Below are 17,588 nucleotides of genomic sequence, written 5' to 3'. Positions count from 1 at the left end.
CTTTACAAAGCTAAAAGATGTTCACTTATAGAAAAAATGTTAAGAATTATTGAAATAAAATTTAACAATCATGTTAATTTTCTACCACAAATAAACAATTCCTTTCTCTAACAAAATATCTAGGGCATTTCCTAGCCTGGCACCCTTTATTTTATAGGTTGGGGCTAGCATTACAATACATTTTCCAGGTCTATGACAAATGTCAAATTTTATTTCTGGAAGCTGACAAATCTTAATGTTTACATGATGCTTCTTTATCTCTTGATAGGTTCCAAAAAAGTGCAAAGGTCCCAGATCTACCATTTTTTATTTCAGTGAGGAATGGTGGATCACTGTTAAGCTCTGTAAAGCTTGAAATCAAAGAATCATTGGATTCTTTTAAATTCTGGTGCTTGGTGTCACACATTTTAATTAAGGTGATAAAATGAAAAAAAGATGAAAAATAAAATGTTTTCTTCCCAAAGTCCTTGTCCCAGCCCTCTGGGAAGTCCTGCCCTCCACCACCTGAAGCAATCACTGACTTGGTTTCATTAGTCTAAAGCTGCCTCTTCCTCAGGCCCTTCCCCCTGCAACCCTCAGTCTCATTTCCAACCAGCCGTGTTCCCCAAACAGAAATGGAAAATGGAATAGCGCACTCCGAAGTTTTCAGACTCCATTCATTTCAACAAGAGAGACTTGGCAAGGTTGATACAATAGCCTCATGTGAGAGATGCTAAAATCTAGACACAGATGAACCGTGAAAGAACACTTTCTGCTTTAGAAAATGGTACAGCGCTGCAGAGACAGCCCTTACGCTAGGCATTATCTGAGTGATACATTCTAGCCCCAACTCTTCACCTCTGTCTTGCCATATGAACTTTGAAAAAAACTTGCCATTTTTAACAGATTGTCTACTTAAAATAATTTCTTTATTCTTTCCCTTTCCACTTACTACATCCCACCCCAAGACACATGCACACACTGTGTCAAAATATAGGTACCTTTCATCTTTGGGTTTGAGTTATTTCTGTTAAAAGAACTATCCTGCATATTAAACTCGATATCTTAATTTAGGAAATCACAGTGTTGTTGTCAAAGCTTCAGGGAATCATTTTTGTGACAAGGTCTTCCATTTTTAACAATATAGTTATTGTTGAATTCTAATGCATCCTGGCAAGTAACCCTTTTAAGCATTTTGATATTTACTGATTTTCTTAAAACAACAATTTTCTTCTGAAAGTTCAATCTTTGAAAAAGTAAATTAAAATCTTGGCTTTGGAGTCAAATGTGTCTCGTGGACTCATTTATAAAGTGTGTGACCTCAGGCAAATTGCTTAAACTTAGTAATCTTCAATTTAGTAATTATGAAAAGGAAGTAATGATGTCTCTACCTCTCTGAGTGGTCTACTGAGGTTGCCATGAAATAATGTGTGTACTATACTCCATTACAATACTTGATAATATAAGAAACAACCAAGGTTGCTACTCCTGCTCAAAAAACAAAAATAGATGTTTCATGTGAGTGAAACCATTAGGTACCTTTTTTATTTCCGGAAGGGAGCCATCCTGGTCACCCAACAGTGAGATGAAGCTGCTCAGATAACTGAAAAGTAGGCATGATTGGGGCAGGCAAAGTGGACATTGGTCATCGCAGAGTGTCTTCCACTGTTTGCACTGGGCTGGTGAGTTAGGACCCAAAACCAGACAATGAGGTTGCCCTGCAAAGCCATGCAGAACGAACGTGTACCGGCAACCAGGGTAGGATTGTCAGTCGCTGCTAGGATGGGCTGAAAATCCAGTTTCTGAAGTCGATAAATCTTCTATCTCCACTTCAGATACCTACTGGTACTTTGATTTTTTACTCTGCAAATGAGGCTTTTAAGTAATTTTCAGAGCAGGATGAGAATACCGAATCGTGGGTTGCAGCAAAGTCTGAGGAATCCATCCCCTCCTGTCCTCCGCTCCAAGGCTCATCCAGGTTCTTCTGCCATCATCGAATGGACCTTCTTGGAAGCCTGTTCCCATTCCAGCCTCCTTCCCTCACACGGCATCACCCATATAATACTTGCCCCTTCATCACATCTTAGCTCATCACCACTTCTTCGTGGAAATCTGCTTTGATTTTGCTGAATAGGCCAAATCCCTTCCAAGTGTTCTTCAACATCCATATGGGAGCCCTGCATTATGGCACCTAACACAGATTTGATTATATTGGGTTGGCTGCCTTCCTAGTAGACTAGGAACGATCAGAGATAGAAAGTGTCTGTTTCATCCTACACGATACCCTCAGTCCTTGGCAGGGTGGGTGCCTAATAATTATTTGTTAAATAAATAACTGAAAACGTAGTACACACTAAGCATTTGAAAACTGATACCATTTTAAAGTCCTAATATCAAAAGAAACTTAGAGGACCTCTAGAGACTACTCCAAGCCACTTTGCCTTCAAATATGTCTCCAGCAAATTCACACCTTCTTAAAATCAGTCACCAGAGAATCAGTATCTCAGAATCAATGAGAACCCATTAAAATCTTTGTCTCTTACCCACACGTCCTTCAGTTTTCCTGAGTTGCCTCCACTTACAGTCTCTCAGCTGCACAGAAAGCACTGAATGTGATGACAGTGACTCTGAACCGTGCCTTCCAACAGGGAATTTTATGCAAAGATAGGACTGGAAATTATTTACTTGGGGAAGCGAATCCTGTCGGGAGTTCTGTCCCAGTCTTTGTGAACCGTTTGTGGGGTGGGAGGCCCGGGCACTGCGTTCTCAGATGGGCTTCAGGCCCCGGTTCGCATATTCACTACACCACTCGTCCCCTTTAATATTCTGTCACAAGGTAGAAGTAGCGATAATGCCTGGGAAATATTTTAATGCCGTAATAAAAGTCACTGGAAGTGTGGCAGCACAAGAAAGAAAGCGTAGTGGCAAATCTGTGGAACGTTTAAATTTTTTTCCACTCATTAAAAACAATCCTTAGAGACTTGAAGGGCAGGAAACGCTGCCACTTTATTGCCTTTTTAGTCAAATGCCTTTATGAGCATATCCCTTTAACCTATATTATTAATATTGATCCCGCAGGGCCTAATGCAATTTCCACCTCCCCCATTCTGACTACTCCAGGATTGCTGACCTTTTTTCCAATTTCAGTTACACCTCTTTTGCACACTTTCGTGCTTTGCCAGTGGTTTCATAGGGCTTTCCTCCTCCCCCTCCCCCTCCCCCTCCCCCTCCTCCTCCCCCTCTCCTTCTCCCTCCTCCTCCAAGAAAAACATGGTGTTAGAATACAAATGGCTTTGAGAACAGTAAGACATAACTGAAACTTCATTTCTTAACCCTAACTTCTAGTGAGAAACTAGGCCTCACTAATAAAAGTGATGAGGAAATACCTTGTCTTAGCACACTATTGCAAGAACTAAAATAAATTTAAAAGTGGTGACCTAGCAACAGTTTAGTTATGATCCTTTCTAACTAACTCACCTGTTAAAAACCTAATTAAATGAATTCTAATGCGTGATGTAATACTTTTGTGGCAATTTTTTTTCTATGTTATTTTTTAAGAAGCAAACAGACTCCTTTGGAAAATTAAAAAACTCGAGAAAATATAAAAGAAGGAAATATTTGAAGAATTTGAGGAATTACTGTGTACAATGACTATGATGTTTGTTGTATATTTATATTATTCCCTTTAATTTTGACAACAACTCAGGAGCTACACATAAGTTCTTGTTTGACATACAAAACAACCAAAGTGAAGGGCCCCTAAAAAGGCACATGGTATGTGATGGGCTTAGGAGCCGAAGTCCACAGCTTGCCAAGTCCACAGGGTAACCCTGGGTAATTCTCCAAATCACCCACCCATGCTTCATCATGGAGGAAAATAAAACTGTACTACTAATATGTTATGGATTCCAGCATATCTGGAGCTTCATAGTTTTTAAAATAAAAATTGAGATCACACCATACATATGGCTTTTCTTCCACCAACATTTTATTTTGGCACATTAATAACAGAAAAATCTTAGATATATGCTTTTTGTTAGTGACCACATGGTCCATTTTCTCCTTCATCAGCCATTCCTCTACTGAATTTCAAATGATTTCCAATTCTTGATATAATTCCTCTTCAAGTTAAATTCTTCACAAATTAGGATTATGCTCAGTAGAGTCTTCAATATACAAATGATTTATCAGATTGGTAAGGAGATAATTATGCAATTCCCCACTTATAATAAAAGGAAACAGATTTTTTTATTGTCATCCTACAAGCCATTCCACAAGGCCACACCACTTTTTTTTTTCATGCCTGGGATCGAACTGATGACTTCATGTTTGCCTAACAGGCACTTATGCCGCTCAGCTAAACTCCAAACTGCCACACTGTTGTTTAATAGTTGGGGGGAAAAAAGCAGTTAATATAATTCGGTTAATACAATTTTTAATATAATTCATCTCACTACACCAAAACCACCAAAATTCCAAGAACAAACCTTCCTATGTTATTTCAACAAGTTTGCTTGCTAGTCTAAGGAAGGCAATGTTCTATGGCTAGAAATGGAGACAAATCACATAATCACTTATTACTATGTGACTTTGAACAAGTAAAATGGTTATTATGAGGCGTGGTTTCCGTTCTGTAAATTATAGTAGAATATGTTCTGTACCATCTTGTAGGCTGGAGAGAGGAACCAAATGCTAGAACATACTACATGCACCATTTTTCTTGGCATGGAATTCTAAAACTTAACGTTGCTTCTGTGTTTTCAGTCATCCTTATTTTTATTATTATCACCCTATATTATTAACTATAGTGTACTAAACACCAAGCACTTATTCAAATTAAAAACCACAGAAAATTATTGGGTTCAATTATTTAAAATGCATAGAGAGATTTGTGCAATTCACAGAGGTTCTGTCTGTTCTGGAACAACCTTAACAGTTCATTTTGCTCCTTGGAAAGGAAGATGTGCAAAGAAAGAGAATCAAATTATTTTTAATTAGTCATTTCTAAAGATGCTTGATTTTCCCCGCTGGCACTGAATTCTATTTCAAACTTAAAATCACTTCTGTATATTTAGTCATCCTTACTTTTCCTTTTCTTGGCTGTGTAATGCAAAGCTCACCCTCCTTGGAGTCCTGAGTGGGTAAAGATAGTCTTAGTTGTCTTTCCTGCAAGGAGGCTTGGTGCTTCCTCCAGGCTTGGTGTGTGCAGGTTCCTTGGTGCAACAGAGCAGACAGCCATAGCCAGCGGGCGGAAGGCCGTCAGCTGGCTCTTAGCATGGGGAACCTGTTTCTCCAACGCACTGTCACTGTTTGGGACTCCATGTATTCTCTTAAGACCTTGACATTGGCCTACTGTGTAAATTAGCATATTATGTAAAATCCTGAAAAGGGCAAGCCCTTGCATTTAAATAGGTTTCGAACTCTTGTCATAAAAAACCGACTGGGGAATCATTCCATAACTGTTATTTTAGCTATAGTTTCTGTGCTCCAATCTGAAAGATTGATTTTCTCCTTTAGGTTTGTTTTCTCAAGAATTTGTTGAGAATATATTCTTTATGCAGTTGAAAGTTTTCTCGGTGTTAACAAAATGCAAATCCAGGACAATGTGATGTGATTTGGCTTGTTTTCTTTATTAAACTTCCCGTTGTGTTTTATTTCAGTAGAGTTTTAGTCATGGTGGACACGGTTCCACCAAGCACATGTGTCCAGAAGACAAACTGATAAGAAACATCTTACTTCTGGGCTGGGTATTTAGCTCAGTGGCATAAGCACCTGCCTGGCAAGTGTGAGGTCATGAGTTTGATCCCTGGTACCAAAAAAAGAAAAGAAAAGAAGAAAAAAAAAGAAACATCTTACTTTCTTTTTCCATCTTTTACTCTTAAATATTTCATGTTTCCTGTGCTGGACTCTTTAAACTATGAAGCTGGCTTTCTGGAACCATAGCCCTCAGAAGCGTCTCCTGCTCCTCCTAATATAACGAGACTGCAGTTCTATTCTCTACACCAAGTATGGAATTTTACAATTAGTATTTTTTCTTATACTTTGGGTTACTGGTGTGGCAGAATGATTCTTGCATCAAGAAGTAAATAATAATGGCTTACTTCAGTAACATAAGTATTTGCATAAAATTGAAGGTAAAACTAAAATAATAAGAAGAAAATCTTGTTAGGGTTGACTTCCTTATTTGATGCCTAGTAAACATGCTCAACTTCAGGTTGCAACTCACCCCTTTTTAAGAGAATTTCAAATCTTGTGGTTACTTGCCCGCAAATTTCAAGATGTCACTATTCAACCTCCTATTATTTTTAAAAGGGGAGGCACTGAAATAAAAACTTTCAAGGAAATTTTACTTGAAAAGTAGATTTAAATATACTATATTATCTCTCTATTACTCCTAGCTTTAAAAAGATTTCTAGACCACTGCTATGCTTCAGCAATCGCAGTAAGGCATTCTGGTATTAAGTGCAAGAGAAAAGAGAAAAGTATCATGGAGGAAAAGTAAGAGCTTTGCAAAGTCTAATCTTTACCAAATAAATGACCCTGGGCAAGATGGCTGAGATCTTGGAATCTGGGCTTCTTCATTCATAAAATGGGGTAGAGGCAAAAAACACCTTTCGGGGGAGGTTGCATGAATTGATAGCTGGATGTGTAGACCTCCTGGTAGTGCCAGATAGGGTGGCCTTTCCCACTCCAGGAATGCCCCTGAATTCTGCCCCTCAGGCTGCTTATCTTACGGTTCCTTGTACTGGGGGGCAGAGTAGGAGAATCAAAAAATGGAAGGAAAATAAACTTGTACTATTGCTTCACGTTTGGTGAAGTTAAATAGAATCAAGCATTGAGGGTACCCGTATGTTGGCACTTCTTGGCCATTCATTTTCTTGATTGGCTACCAATGTAGGAAAAGGATCTAAAAGAAATTAACATATTTCTCACAAAGAAGTCATCCTAATTCCTTAAGCAGTGGCTTCAGAAGTTTTGGTTGTAACTATTATTAGCCTATATGATATTTTTCTTTCTATCTTAGCTTAACAAAGAAAGTTGCGTGCTCCCGATAAATAGTTTCTGAATAAATGCATATTTTAGATATCTCAAGCAATCACTCTTTAAAGACAAACCCACAGCTCATTTAAAATCAGTAATTAAATTTTTATAATGTGCAAACCCTGGAATATACTACTCAATCAAACACTGCACTTGGCTAGTTGATTTAGAAAAAAATATAAGGTTGCCAGTATGCTGTAACTGTCTCGAACTTATTCCTGAAAGTGTATTATTAAATTATCAGAAATTTTGTGGGCCATTACATAACAGCCAATCTTAACCAAAAGTATTAAATTAAACTTAAAATGAAAGGTAGCACTCGAATATTGTTATTTTTACTCATCCTGTCCTATCACATGTGCCTCTGAGGCTGAACTGTGTGTCTTTGCTCCAAGTCTATGTGCTCCCACCAACAAAATCAGAATGTGCTTCCCTCAACCGCCCATTGTTAAACAATCATCACTACCTCTACCTCAATAGATTGAAACTTTACTGTAGAGAGTGTTACCTAACCTATTCTTCCATAGGTCAAAAATATTTTCACAAAATCAATAAAGATTTCCAGGAAAATCCAATGAACAGAACTTGAATTTGCACACACTGTGCCAATATATCTTATACAGGAATCCATACACATAAAGTGCAGCGTAGACACACCCAGCTGCAGCCTCCTGTCCCTTTGCAGGTTCTCAGTCTCACTCCAGTGCCTGTTCCTCAAGCACTGTTTTCCACACATCTCCTGTATTTACTACATGGTTACATAGTTAGGCCTACAGCAACTATCCCTGTGCTGAACAAGTGTAGACTTTTTCCCTTATCTTTTCCCCCTACACCATACAATATAATGACTATTTACATAGCATTTATATTCCACTATGTGTTATAAACAATCTAATGATGACTTGAAACATATGAAAGGACTGGTGGGCATGGTGGCACAGGCCATAATCCCAGCACTTGGGAGCCTGAGGCTGGAGGATGGCTGTGAGTTCAAGGCCAGCCTGGGCTACACAGTAAGTTCAAGGCCAGCCTGAAGTACACACTGAGACTCTGCCTTAAAAAAAATAATCAAATCAATAGTTAAATAAATAAAACATAAGAGAACTTTACAGGTAATATATAATACTGCATACTTTGCATAAGAGATTAGTATTCAGCACCCATGTGGAGCCAAAATCTGCATCTTTGGATTTAGGCATTCAGAGGGAGTCTTAGAACAAATTCCCCATGAAAAATGAACAACAACTATACATTCAAAAATTATTATATTTTCATAGTCACTTTCTCATTTAAGATGAAGATACAGAGCCTTAGAAAACGCAGCCAGAAGAACTGAAGTTTCCAGATTCCGATTTGATCACTCCATCACCTGCGGCACACTCTGACCAGTAGGAGAACCCTGTCTTGAGAAAAAAATTTTCATAGTGTCCCTACAAAACATCACAAGATGCAGAAAGAGAAGGAAATGCAATGACCATCTTGAAAGAGAGTGGAATTTATAAATAGAAGTCCTGGGAAAAGTGACTGAAAAAATAGATCAAAGTCTGGCTACCACTAATCAGAAATGACAGTATTAAACCTGCTGTAGAGCTAAGGCACATTCGGATAGAAATGAATTTAGTTCTTGGGTTTTAAAAGTTTTTTTTTTTTTTAAACATCCTTGCATTGTGCATTTGATTAGCAATATCTGGTAATCTTACTTTGCTTTATGCATTGGATTAAAAATATGTTCTGCTTTAAATTTATTAGAAATATATAAAAGATCATTTCTCAAATGCCACTATGTCAGTCATCAGGAACATAAAAAATTTGTCCATGGTTTATTTCAGAAAATGTTAAAAATGTACATAAATTGTACCATAAAAGTTTAAAACAGTGCCAAAAATGTAATATTTCCATGCCAGTTTCTAAAATTTAGTATCTGTAATATTATCTGGGGGAAAATAACATATGTGCATATTTGAAACAATTGCAAAACCTCCCAGATTCCATTAATATTGCATAGACGGTAGATTTACACAAACCAATACTCTAGAAATTGAATCTGAGTGAAACCATAAGTTCAGTTAATCAGCTGACATAAAGAAGAAATTTCACAGACTAGTACTCAATTTCTTTGTTTTAAGGTAAATGAAATACTCAATTGCATCCTTAACTTCTCAGAATTGTATTACACTGCAGCCCAGTGTTTTCCAATGCTTGTACATGAGGCAGCATGTCACTGGGCTTCCCGATGTTAAGTTGACAAGCACTTAACAATAGTAAAGATGTGAGATAAGCTCAAGACATCAAATTTATAAAAAGAAGTTTGTCCTCTTGAAAAATTCAAGAACACTTATCTGCTTGGTTATACTTTTACAAGCCCTTGTCAATGCGAAGTTGTACCTAAAAGGAAAAAAAGCAAAGTTTTGACAACAGAGAGAAAAATATGTACCTGTGAAATACAAAAGTTAAAGAATAACTGAAGAATACATTTCATGAGACTATTAAAATGAGCCATAGTATTTCAGAAGTGTATCCCAAGTAAGCATAAAAGTTTATGCACTTGTAAGTACAATGTCCATTTTTGTTCCATTATTATGTTGCATTTTTAATTTCCATCTTATTAAAGAAGGAAAAGATGCAATGACTCAAGAATGGTTTTATGGTTCTCACTTCGGCAGCACATATACTAAAACTGGAATGATACAGAGAAAATTAACATGGTCCCTGCTCAAGGATGACACACAAATTCCTGAAGCATTCCGTATTATTTTTTCCTATTAACTTAATCTGAAGCCCTATATAACATAAGTTTTACCATGAATGATCTTAGTTGAATCTGGTTTGTTAGATTGCTGTTTGGTATCAACAGATTTTATTCAAGTCTATTATAATTGGTAGTATCAAATCTGAGAGTATAGGCAACTACACTGAAGATGACAAGATTCACTAGGATACCCATTCTGGTTTGATTATTACCTGTTTTTGAAGTTTTAAACTATCTACAATGTTTTGTTTTTATTAATATTGTTTTGTACTTCTATATTCAATTGTACAATGCCTGATGATATAGACAATTTTATTGAAGATAAAAGAGACAACACAGTAACCATTGTAGATCACTGTGGTTTTATATGCCTTTTTCATTTCATGTGTTTATAGGAATATGTTTTGATTTGTCTTGCTTTGGTTTTGTTTCTCCCTCTAATATAGAAAAGATAGAAATACATGTAGAGTCATGCATGTGTAGAACCTATAAACAGTTTATGAGAACTGATCATATAATGCATGATGAAATGAACAATTTCTTTGAAGAAAAAGAGATGCTACAGTACCCAGTGCTGATCCCATAGTGTCATGATGTGAAATCCAGAAATAGCATTATTCTTTGTTCAGAGTAATTTTAGCCTGTTTGTTTTGTTGAATCTTAACATACATGAAAGTATGGACAGCTATTTTGAAGAGAATGAGAGACAGTGACAGCCATTGTTGACCTCCCTGTTGTCTGATCTTGAAGACCTAAAATGCCTTCCTCATCTTGTTCAGATCAGTTCTATACTATGTTGTTTCATGTAAATTCTCTGAATGAACATCTTTGAATGGTCAACTATTTGGAAGAAAACAGACAATATGATAGATAGTAAAGATCTCTGACTGTCTCGCTTTGAAATTTATGTCTCTTACATTGCTTTCTTATGTTCTGTTTTGCTCTGTTCTGTTGTATTCAATTTTACCTTTTAAAATATAAATTTAAAAAAAAATTTAAAGAATGGTTTATGAAAAAAATCATAGATTTCAAACAAAGAAAAAGCTTGAGAGGACAAAAAATGCATTTTACTGATATTCTTTTCACAGATTCAGACTTTTATTAATAAAACTACCATGGGTTAGTGTATAAATTTTAATATATAACTTTTTTTTCATATCCTTGTTTTCTGAAATAAAACCCCCAAATCTCACCCAATTTCCAGGAACATGCCAAAGTATCTTAAAGAAGAATTTAATGATGGAGGATTTTATTGGCTTATTTTATATTTTAAAAGAAGATTTTAAACAAGATGTAACATGGTCAATGGCCTTATTCAGAATGCAGTAAGGTAGGATGGCAGATCTTCCAGAAAGGTCTGATTAAGTTTCTGTGTCCCAACTTTTGTGAAAATAAAATTTTGCTACAAGTAAGCATCCAAGCTCAGCTCAGATCTGCGTCAGCATGATGTGTGTTTTCCTTCATCCCTGCACCTCCCTGTACCCCTGTCCTTTTACTGCAGCCTGGTGGGGACACAGCTAAACAGGACTGCCAGGGGATTGTTTAAACTGAAGTCACAGGTCAGGCTGTCTGGACTAGAATATGGTCTGCACTGCTTACCACCACTGAGACTGTGTAGGTTATTTAGCCTTCATAAATGTCCCTTCTGTAAGAGATGTTGATAGCAGCTCCTACCTTGGAGGGGGAGGGAGAGGAGTAATTGTGACAATGCAGGGGCACATGGTGAGCAAATTGATTCAGTATTTAACTGACACTAATGGACAAAGGAAGTATGCTATGAACAATTTGACCTAACCACAAAAAACATGTGCATAACTAATCTCAGAAATTAAAGTCATCTGAGACTGGGCTTTTTGAATCTGTGTATATCAGGGAGGGGACAGAAACAAGTGTGGCCCTGCTCCGCATGCAGCCACCCCTCTGTGCTCCTGCGTGTACTCATCCATCTTAAAACCAGGAACGGTCTTGCAATTTTGCTTCCTCTTGTATTCCATGACTCAGATCCTGCTGCCTCCCCAAGCCTTTGAAAGAAACCTCTGCCATGGCAAAGCCTGTCCGCAGCTACTCCTCTACTTCCTTATCAAGAAGATCCCACTTTTGTTTCTGACTCTGCATGGAGGCTGAGGAAAGAGAAACGCCAAGGAGCCCTGGGTAGGAGTCAGAGCAAGCGGTGCCAATGTGAGGAGAGCTCTGGTCCTCGAAACTGAGGGAAATGACAGGAAGAAATCTTGAAGGACATTCCTGAGTAATGTTTATCCAACAATGAGGAAAAAATGAAGATGGATCTAAAGCCCCAGAACAGAAGGGACTGGTTTTGTACTCTGCCTCACTTCCGCTTTAGACTATTACAGACAAAGTGGAGCCTCTTTTGACTCCAGATAATTTGGTTGGATCAGAGAGTTTTTAAGAAATTAAAACCTTGCCTCTGGTTCCTCATCCAGTGAAGCTTCATGAGAAGGGGGACTAAATGTAGAATATTTAGATACCTGGGCACCTGTGGTTTATTTACCTGCCTATTGTCCAAGAACTCACGGAGTATGCCTCCTACCAAGATCAAAGCATCACTGCTTATACTTCAAAACTGAGTTACTGTGGGAAACAACTTTGTTCACAGAAGCTTAGGGATAACAGTGAAGCCTTCATTGCAATGTTTATTTGTGGGTATTTTCCTAATTTTATGTCTTATTCACAACTGGTAAATTTGTTCCTTGATGTTTATGTTAAGGATACCAAAAAGGTGGATTGCTTGTGGTCTTTAAAATAAAGTGTCGACCACATTTTTGTAGTTCTTACACTTTTAAATTAGTTTTAAGTTAAAAAAAAAAACCTAATTGTCATAATTACTTATGAACCTACCCTGCCTCTTTTGTTACATAGATATTACTTTGTAGTAAATTTTCATGTTATTTTCTTCATTCTCCAAATGAGAAATCTGAGGATGAGTTTAAGTGACTTACTCAAGGTCACTTGGGTATTACGTTATGGAATCAGAACTTTAATTTATGTCCTGCAGTTTATAAAGTTCGTATTATTCTAAGAAATATTCATTTTGTCCCTAATTTCTCCTGTAATATATGTTAAACACTTATTAGAAACAAGGCATTGTTTGGTGCAATAAAAGTCATTTGAGTGTTATTTTCTGGACACAAACTTACAAAGACTGTCATTCCTGATTGCAGTAATAACATAGTCTCATATTTCTATTCCAAATTTCATATTTTCAAAGAGAAATTCTTCAGTTGGTAGCAAGGTGAAATAATTTTGTTGAAACTCAAAGGTGATGTGATCTACAAACAGTTCTTATCAAAAAACAAATATTAACTTATTTCTATGTTTTTATTAGACTCTAGTCATTTAACCATAATTCCACAAAAATGAACCTCTAGTAACTGATGCATATTTTTATACAACCTTATTCAATTTGTCTAATATTTTCCTTTATTTATTACTTTACATTTACAAATAAAGTACAATTTTGGAGCAGTTTATGTGGTATTCAAAAAACCTGAAACATGCTCTCAGAAATTCAGCTTTGTTTTTTTTTTAATTTTTCATTTACTGTATTATATGTGTAGGCCTAGGCCCATTTCCACCTCCCACATGGTTCCTATGTTCACTGCCAATTTTAGGAGTAAATATATGATGTAATTTTTCTGCTAACAAGCTGCTGTGACTGTCAGCACTACAAATAAGTAAGAGTTGAACACAAAGAAATGATAGTGAGAATGGCTAAAGAGAGCTACTACCTCCTGTTGGGTAAAAATTAATTAAAGAAAAGGCAAGTTTGCACACAAATCACACCTTTTGGACTGTCTTCTTCAAATATTTTAGCTGTAGAATAACTTAATTCAAAAAGCAAATGTGTATTTCAAGTCATTTTACTTTAACTAATGAAATCTGAAGGAATAAAAGGAAATCATAATCACTATAATGTTGGTGTGCACCAAACAGGCAAAGGACATTCATTCTATCAAACTATCATTCTTCGCTGATAGACTTCATCTTGTCTGAACTACCTTTGTCCTTCTAAGCTCGACCATCATTTCTAAACAAGAAGAAAGCTGTAACTTTTTTTTATCTCTATGTCCAAGAAAGATCTTGGTGTTCAAAAATGCTTAATCAATTGAACAGACAATAATCAACTTTGTTGCAGTGAAGACCATCTCACCCATCTTAAATTCCACATGGAGCTCAACGTGGAGTTTAACTATCATACTTTGCATTATGGGTTACAGCTCCAAAGACTGGAGGCTCCCATGAATTTATCCCATTCATAATGTAATTGCTAAAATATAACATATTTCTTCTTAGGAAAGAGGGAGTACTTCTAGGTCTCCGCTCCTCATAAACATGAGATAGACAAATATATAATATATTTACAATTATAGTATTTATGATAGTGAAAATAATAAAAACAACAGGAAAATGGTCTAATCAATGCTAAAAGTATTTAATGGACTGTGGTTCACTCATTGTGAATCACTGTCAATTAATTTGTGATTTTGTTGGGGATAAACATTTCATTGATGGATGATATCCAGAACATAAAAATATGCAAGTAATCAGTCTGTGCTTCCGTGAGCTATGAGAGAATCACATCCTCTATTCACCACTCCCTGTAAGAAATAAGCTATTCCCATTATCCCAGCAGCTATATCATGGCTTCTCTCAAACACAACTCTTTCCTCTTCAAAGATATTCAGTCTCTTAAATCCAGGGAAACAACAAGAAAAGCTAAAACAAACCTTGGGTGCAGTATTTCTGGACCCAGTCACCTAACTCTATGTGCAGGAAAAATGTTAGAAGGGAATAACTAAAATGTTAGTAATAGTTATATTTTAGCAGGCAGATTGAGTCTGACTTTTACTTTCTTCTTTCTCAAAAAAATTTAAGTTGAGGTAATAAATAATTGTCAGGAAAATGTTATTTAAAAAGTAAAATACAGTATACCCAACTGCAAATGCAATTTTTTTATATTTGTCAGAAGCCGATATTATTTTTCTTGTTCTAAAATGACACATAAAGCAATGTATCTCCTATAAGAACATGAACAATTATGACAGTCTTTTGACAATCTCACCTACACCAATAAGAATATTAAAATTTGCCACAAAAACCGTTTGTGATATAAAGCTAACCTTCCTAGCCAGCGTGACTGCCATACTGTGGCCAGGATGGATCTTGTAAGGTTCCCACTGTACTAGTTTTGTCACATTCCAGAGAATTCTTCTCACTCCGATGGCTCTGTTTGAAAAAGAAAGTCTAGAAAATAGTGCTGGATGTTGTAAAGTCAAATTAGCAGAAATTGTACTGGCACAGCAGCAGAATGTTTCTAGAAACAGATCTACAATCCTGGAAACTGGTTGAGGTCCAAGGGAATGTAGATGACGTTTTCTGCATTTTGTTTAAGGTTTTAAAAAGTGTATCTGTTTGCCTTTGTTTTTACAGAAGTCAGATAATAGATTGATGTGGGAGTGGGCATGTGATGAAAGATTTAGATCCTAACTAAGCCTTAAATATACAGTCAAGATTAGCTGGATTCTTTTTCATTCTGCACTTCCCCCTAGTACTGCTTTCTTTTGAGTCTTTATTTTGAAAACAGATAAAAATTTACTATGCAGCAGGGATGTATGAGACCTAGAGGCAATGAAACAAAAATTAAATAGAAAACAAATGGAAAGAAATTCAACAAAAGTAATTCACAGTATGATTTATTCTACTCAGAAAGCTTCCCTCTTGAGAAGTTAACTTTCTCAGAAGAAGCTGAAGGAAGGACAAAATAGTTTGTATCACTGAATTAATGGTAAAATCCTACTCCTCCATCCCACCAAAGTTCCCTGATTTTGCCCTGTACTGTAGCATATTGCTGAGTTGCTCACATTACTAAAAAATTGCAAATTTTGAGTTGGGGGAAGGGAGTAAAAATTGTTAAAACACTTTGTGGTTCAAACTTCCTAAGTAACAGTGAAGTTTGAAACTTTTGGAACTCAAATTGCTTTATTATCCAGAAAGATAATATTTTTGCTGGAAGGGAAATCCAAGACAGTAAAATCTTTAAAAAAAAAAAAAAAAAAAAAAATCGGTGCTTTAATAGCCAGACTGTAAAATTTAGGAGCCAACAGTGACCGAAAGTGGTAATTTTTCAAGTCTTGACACTTATTTAATGCTTCTAATATGGCTATGTAAAAGTATTTCATGTACATACTATTAATATTTAGGTGCCAGGTGGCTGCTATGCATAGTGTTTTATTATTTATGAGTCTGTTTTTTCTGGTTCACAGGGAGATGAGTGGCTGCCATTGACCCAAGAAAGATTCTTTTAACATCACTCATTAATTTCTTCAAGAAAGAATAGCATCGTAGCTTGGGGATGGGATAAAACATACTCGAGCAGGAGTCAAGGCAATCGTACTGCAGTTGCTCATCTCGAGCTAGCGAGGACTGCACGCAGTGCATGTTGTCTTCCAGGAAATCAATTTTGTCATCTGTCAAAAGGAAATGTTAAGCTTTTATGAAGGACCACAATGCCTCAAAAAAGCTTAGAATCAGTTCCCTACCTCCATCTGGGAGACTCAGTTTCACTATCTCACACCAACAACAACAACAAACAAGAGTACAGTGGATTAAGAATAAAACGTCAAATAATCTCATTTCATATGATTGATAGAATCACCTAGTGTATCGTGAAAATGGTATGAACCTGACGTGGGATTATCATGAAAATACTACATGCATTCTTTGCTATTTATGTCTGCCTTAGTTAAAGGAGAAAAAGTAAGTGCATTGCACTGTCTTTTTCTCAGCCTCCTAAGGTATAAACGTCTCTGGTTTTGCACTGGGCTTTTGTGTTTATGAACTACCATGGGTGGAATGGAGGTAGCCTAATTAAGACCTTTGTTGCCAACACTTTAAAATAGTGCTAATAAAATCTGGATACAACCTGACAGTTTCCCTGGTCAGCTAGACACTGCATAGAAGTTTGCCTTGCCAACTTTCAGCCAGCAAAGCTTTAAGTAAAAAGTTGGTATTTGAATATTTGCCAATAAAAACAGCTCTATGGATTTTATTACCTCATGTATTCCTAAAGGAATCAGGATAAGATCTCAGCTTATCTTATTTCTTTAAACCATTCCACACACCTTACTTCACTCCTCTGAATTTCATAGGGGAAAATAGGGAATAATATGCTTAGAAGAACAGAGATGTGGTCAATAATTCAATTGTTAATAAATACAATGAAGAAAGCAACTTCAGAAATTAAAGACATCATCATACACAATTACTACAGTTGAGAAATTTTTACATTGTTTTATTTTAATGCTTTTTTCTTTTTATTATAAAACTAAACATTTTGAAAAAATAATTTTTACTTACTTCCATATCTCACATGCCTAGCCCAGTACTTACGATTCATTTCAGTTTTCTTCTATATGAATACACAGATATTTTTAGTGGTTGTAAACTTATGACAGGTATAATGTTGAATTTTAATCATTTATAAGTAATTCAAATATTTTCCATATTTCCATCTTCATTATGAACAATAGAGATCATTTGAATTGTGTCACAGTATGTCAGTGATGTTTGTACAATAACTTGTTTTCATTTAGTTTAGTTTATACTGTCAAGGCAATCTAGATTTGTTTCCTAATTGATAGGCATTGAGCATTAATTCATACCAGCAAAGATAGGTATTTTTTTAATAAGGATCCCAAAATCTCACTGATTTACAGAAACATAATACAGAAACATTGATTCATGTCGCATTTGTGCCTCATCCAGGCCACAGATCTCTTGTGTCAGTGATGCTTCTGTTCCA

General features: G+C 36.2%; 1 non-coding gene across 1 annotated transcript; it reads left to right on the top strand.

Annotated features, from left to right (window-relative positions):
* The first annotated feature begins 9,667 nt into the window (after window positions 1-9,667).
* On the top strand, window positions 9,668-9,774 carry LOC111757511 (U6 spliceosomal RNA). Its single transcript, XR_002791840.1, has one exon. It is a non-coding gene; the product is annotated as a U6 spliceosomal RNA (small nuclear RNA).
* Window positions 9,775-17,588: the final 7,814 nt, after the last annotated feature.

Source organism: Cavia porcellus, unplaced genomic scaffold (genome assembly GCF_034190915.1).
Source record: "Cavia porcellus strain 051 isolate PalLab524CR breed Dunkin Hartley unplaced genomic scaffold, mCavPor4.1 scaffold_1, whole genome shotgun sequence".
In the NCBI taxonomy this organism is placed as follows: Eukaryota; Metazoa; Chordata; class Mammalia; order Rodentia; family Caviidae; genus Cavia; species Cavia porcellus.
Note: the sequence above shows the minus strand (reverse complement) of the source record. Positions and strands in the feature narration are given on the sequence as shown.